Below are 5,977 nucleotides of genomic sequence, written 5' to 3'. Positions count from 1 at the left end.
GCGGAGCTCGGCTGGGAGCCGGCAGTGGCTTGGGTGGGAGGGAGGGAGGGAGGAGGAGAGGGGCGGGAAGGCTCTTCGCGTTTTCCACGCCCCGCCCAGCTCTGGGCTTGTAGTAAATCTCGAAACTGGTCGGGACTGGGCGGGTTCTGGACGGAGGGGCACGTTTGGGAATCCTCTTGGAAGAATTTACGTAATCGAATGGGCTGGGACTGGTGGAAAAGAGTTGCACCGTCCGGAAAGAAGCAGGAGGGCGGCGCGGGGGCCTGGCACCCTTAGAAAGTGGGAAGTGTGAGTGTAAAAGGGAGGGGCACTTCTGCCCGTTGGGCCCAAAAACCCTTTTCTGGCTTTAGCTAGTAGAGCCACTCAAAATTTAAACGGAGTCAGCTTGATGTGGCATATTTGATATGCTGGATAATGTTTCCAGCACCAACAAGAAAATAACACAAGTCACGGTTCTTGTTCCTTGTGGGCTGACATTTCCCTGTTTTGCCAACCTCTGGAGCCACGTGTCCCAAGCAGCTTGTAGTTGAGAAGTGATGGGGGAGAGGAGACAGCACGGGAGAGGAAGGAGGGAAGCCAGCTTACATGCAGGTGCCTTAAGTATTTAAAAATATTTTCAATGTAATATTCGATGCATTCAAAAGAGCATATTTACCAAATATGTAAAATTTAAAGTATACTAATGACACTATCACTCCACCACGTTATCAGTAGTTAGCATGTATCCATGCATCTCCAGGATTCTACTCTTGGCCTCTTAGCTCACCACCACTATCTTCAGTTTTGTCCCTCTTTGCCATTTTTAGTGGTTTTTATCATATTTGGATGCAGTCTGTGTATTGGTGTATTTTTCTTCTTTTTGAGCTTTATAAAAATATATATAGCCTGGAATTCGCTTTTTATCACTCAACATTTGTTTTTTTGATTCATCCAAGTTGTTAAGTGTAGTAACAGAACATTTATTTCTTACTGCCTAGTCAAAAGGAAGTTTTCTCCTGTCAGGAATGTATTCAATACTGTAGCGGATAGGATTATAAATGCACTTTAAGTATTTTCTTTATTGATGGGAACCACACAGACTAAATGTATCAGACTTCCCAAGTTTGTAGGTCACATACCTATAACAGAACTCTTTTCCTGGGTTTTGTGGTATTTGTAATTGTAATTTCTTTTGCCATTATAAAAAATAGTCACTTTTGAACCTAATTTTTATTCATAATTCTGAATCTTTTTCTTTAAAAGCCTCACTCTTTTCCAGTTATATAAGCTCATACCCCACAAAACCTGAATCTGCCCCTAGTAATTACTAATAAGGCTAGTAGGAGCATTCTTGTTCACCTTCTGTGCATGCGCTGGACTCTAATTTGAACCTAGGATTAGCGCTACGGCATCAGAGGCTATGGGGGCTGTTCAGCTTTCAAAGATAAAGCAGAAATATTTTCAAAGTGGTTGTACCAATCTATACTGCCACCAGTGCCGACCACAATTCTCTCTAATCCTCGTTATTTTCACACTTCTTGCTTTTTGCTAGTCTACCCAGAATAAATACCATGTTTTTGTCTTAATTTGCATTCCGTAATTACTGATAAGGTTGAGCACTTTGAAATATGTTATTCATTCATGTTTTCTCTTCCCCTTCTAAGGGTGGGGGTGTGTGTGTGTGTACATATATAAATGTATATATAATGTATATATGTATATATAATGAATAACATTCGTTAATTGCATGTGTTGCAGATATCTTCTCTTCTTTATATATATATCTTCACTTTATATATATCTTTATATATATCTTCACTTCTTTATAGTGTGTTTTCAAATAAAAAAATTTTTTGACTGATTTTGAAAAAATCAACCTTATCAAAAAGTTTCAGAATTAATGAACTCCTGTGTACCCTTCACATAAGTTCACAGTTTGCTATATTTGCTATATTAGTGTGTAGGAGAGATTATATATATATAATATTTATACTATACTATAGATATATATTTTTTCCTGAACCATTTAGGAGTAAGTTGTAGCATGTTTCTCCAAAGACAATGATATTCTCTTTTATACTCACAGAAAAATGTTCCAGTTGAGGTTATTTGTTTGTTTTTTGAGACAAGGTCTCACTCTGTCACCCAGGCTGGAGTGCAGTGGTGCGATCTCGGCTCATTGCAACCACCTCCCAGGCTCAAGTGAGGCTCCCACCTCAGCATCCCAAGTAGCTAGGACTACAGGCACACCCCACCAAGCCTGGAATTGTTTTGATGTTAGAGATGGGGTTTTGCCATGTTGCCCAGGGTGGTCTCCAACTGCTAGGCTCAAGCTATCCACCTGCCTTGGCCTCCGAAAGTGCTGGGATTACAGGTATGAGCCACTGGGCCTGGCTCAAATTTAGGTAGTTTAACATTGATGAAGTACGAGTAGCTAACATGCAGTCCTTATTGAAAATCTACTACTTGTTCTATTAAGGTGTTTTAGAGCTAGTTTTTTTCCCCTAATCCAGGATTCAGTCCAAGATCTTTTCATTTTCTTTATGAAGTGTTTTTTTTCTCTTTTTTTTTTTTTGGTTTTTTTTTTTTTTAAAGAGACAAGGTCTTCCCTCTGTCACTCAGGCTGGAGTGCAGTAGCCCAATAATGCTCTATGGCTAGTCTATGGTCAATTTTTATATATTTTTAAAACCAGAGAAGAATGTTTATTCACCAATAGATAGATACATGATACTTGCAAATAAATCAAGCTTGGTATTTCAGATATTCTATATCTTTACTTATGTTCATGTTCAGATTTCCCCATCAGTATTTCCCCGTCAATATTTCTCTTACTCATTAGTAGATAAAATAGATCAAGCAGTCAGTCTCCCATTATAAAGGTAGATGTGTTCATTTTTCCCTATAGTCCAGCAATTTTATTTTGTGTATTTTGGGGGCCATTTTATTTTAGAATCAATATTTGTAAAGCAATTTAAGCATTAATGTGTCATGGAATCTTAGGTTTGAATGCATTCATCAGAGTCCAATCACCACCCCTTTCTGCTCTCCATACCCTCGTAGGAGGAATTATTTTATAGCACCCTGCTACAGGACCAACCGGCTTGTTGAATGCTTTTAGAGACAGGGCGCTTCCCACCTTACAGGGCAGTCCAGTTCTTCACTGGAGAGCTCCATGATTATACTTACTATTTAATTAGACTCTCTATGGCTAGGCATTGTGCAAAGCATTTTAGAAACATTGTCATATTTAATTCTCACTGTAATCTTATAAAGTAGGCATTTTATCCCCATTGTACTAATGAAGAAACAGATTTAGATAATTAAACATCTTGCCCAAGGTCACACAGCTAGGTAGTGGCACAGCAGGAATTGAAGCCCAGGTCTTTCTCCTAAATCCACTAGACTACACTGCCTTCAAGCTCTTCTTTATTTAAGTATAAAACCATATCCCTTTAACTTTCAATCAGGAAACCTGGTTCCAAAACCATTTTTAGTGTTCCTAAACTTCCCAATCTGTTGGAAACCTTAGACATAACTCACACTCATGTGTTCCATTACCGTGCCCAACTTTCCTTAGTTTTCTTATGGAAGCTTTAGACCTTTGCTATATATGTTTGTATTCTTATTGTTACTTTTGGAAAAGTAGCCAGTCTTGATGAGCAGGATGATTCATTCTGAATGAATGAATGAATGAATGAAGCCTAGTGAGTTGCAACTCATTTCTACATGTGAGTTAGGATGCTGGATGAAACCTAATTTTTAACATCAAGTTCTTCACCTTTCAAGGTTAATAAGTCAAACCTCAGAGCCACTCAGGTCTCACTTGTGGCTCTTTCCCACTCTGTGTTCTTTAATCAAAAAGCTCAGAATCAGATTTCCTCTCAGGTCTCACCAGAGCACAGTATAATTAATCTAAACTCCCATTTCTGTTTTCTTCACAAAAGATCTTCACGGACATGGTTTTATGATGGTCTTTTAATTGTGGGGCCACAGAAAACAGTATTTGTAGTGGGTCACATGGAAATCACAGATGGCGTTACTAATACAATTTTAATATGCTTTATGGCAGGGAGGGACGGGAAAGTATACAAAGGTGACTCAATTAGACAAGAGTTGTGGAATGCATACATCCTACATAACCATTCTAAGAGTTTGCCTTAAGCTGTGTCTTAGAACAGGAAATACTGCAATAATGTGAGCTGACCTGTATGTTATTCTCATGTGCTGTTGAAACATGTATAGAAATAATAATGCCTAGCATTCTTTCATCTCGGGAAACTTCAGTCTCACACGTATTAGTTTATAGCTACTCCTTACTCTTTTAATATGTGAGGCTTGGAAAGCCCATATAAATTTTGATCAAAGTGGAGACAGGAAAGCACAGTTTAATAGTATTTAACTGCCATTGATTTTTTTTTTCCACTTGTATCATCACAATGAATCAGATCAGAACTTGGGCCTCAGTACTTCTTCTGCCTTTGGCATCTTTTCCTGATAAGTAGTATGACCAAGTATTCATATTCTAAGAATTGAACTATTTACTCATTCAACAGATTTATGACATTTGCCATGTGCCCAGAACTGGGAATATAATGATGAAATAGGAAGTCATAGTCTCTGCCCTCACCAAGCTTCCAGCAGGCAGGTGGAGGAGGGAGACAGACAATTCCACAGTAAGTGCGGATAAGGGAATTACAGGGTTTCATAGGAATGTAAGGATGGGTACATAAGCCAGACCTGCTGAATCAGGGAAAGCTTCCCAGAGGAAATGGCATCTCAACTGAGATCTAAAAGCTGAAGAGGAATTGGGACAATTAAAATAGGAAAAAGAAGAGGAAGGAAAGGCCCAAAGTGAGATATAGCACATCCAAGGAAATGAAATCAGTTAGAAATTAGTCTTCTTAGATCAAGTTATACTGCAGCAACAAATGACCCCAAAATGTCAGTAGCATTTAACAGCAAAGATTTATTTCTTTATGCTGCAATGTGGAGAAATGATTGTGGGGGATGCTAAAATACGGAGAGAAGATTGTAGAGGGTAAAACCGAGGTAGGAAGCTGAGGCAATAGTTCAGCCTGAAGAGGAGGGTGGCCTGAACTTTAGGGTGGCCTGAAGTAGTGGCAGTGAAGAAAAAGAGTAGTTGACAGAATCAAGAGATAAAGAGAAAGTTAGGTCAATAGTTCTTCTTGATAGATAGGATGTGGAGGGTGAAGGAGACAGAGTCATGGTTGACACTCAAGTTCAATACGCACTACATAGCTTTATAGTAACCACAAAACATAACATGATGATGAAAACTTTTATAGAGAGGAATTTAATACTTATGATAACATGATAAACATTTTAATGTAATTTTAGAAATGTCATCCTACTAATCTCATTTACATCATAGAGTTTGTGATCTCAGTGATCAATATTATTTTTTCTGCTCAAACTCCTGGTACAGATACATTCACAGAAGTACGTAATTCTTGTCAGCAAAGCTTCTGGGATGACAACTTAGGAGATGTCGAATTAAAATGAGGTCTATTTTACCACTCTACATTCATCCTAAAACTTGAACTTAGAAAGATGTATTGAATGTTTTGAAAAATAGACAGCTGCTGAGCTATAAAATCTACCTTTGTAAACTTTAGCAAAGGAAGGCTCAGGCAGGTTTCACTAGATTCAATATTGCAAGGCTGTCATACTCTGAGGACATCATATAAGAGCTATGACCATTAGCATACTTAGAAACCTGCTGCCAATATGACCAGGCGTGGTGGCTCATGCCTGTAATCCTAGCACTTTGGGAGGCTGAGGCGGGCAGATCATCTGAGGTCAGGAGGTCGAGACCAGCCTAGCCAACATGGTGAAACCCCGTCTCTACTAAAAAATACAAAAATTAGCTGATTGTGGTGGCAGGCACCTTAATCCCAGCTACTTGGGAGGCAGAGGCAGGAGAATCGTTTGAACCCGGGAGGCGGAAGTTGCAGTGAGCCAAGATAAAGCCATTGC

The sequence above is a fragment of the Pongo pygmaeus genome, chromosome 1 (genome assembly GCF_028885625.2).
Source record: "Pongo pygmaeus isolate AG05252 chromosome 1, NHGRI_mPonPyg2-v2.0_pri, whole genome shotgun sequence".
In the NCBI taxonomy this organism is placed as follows: Eukaryota; Metazoa; Chordata; class Mammalia; order Primates; family Hominidae; genus Pongo; species Pongo pygmaeus.
This window is presented reverse-complemented; position numbering follows the sequence as displayed.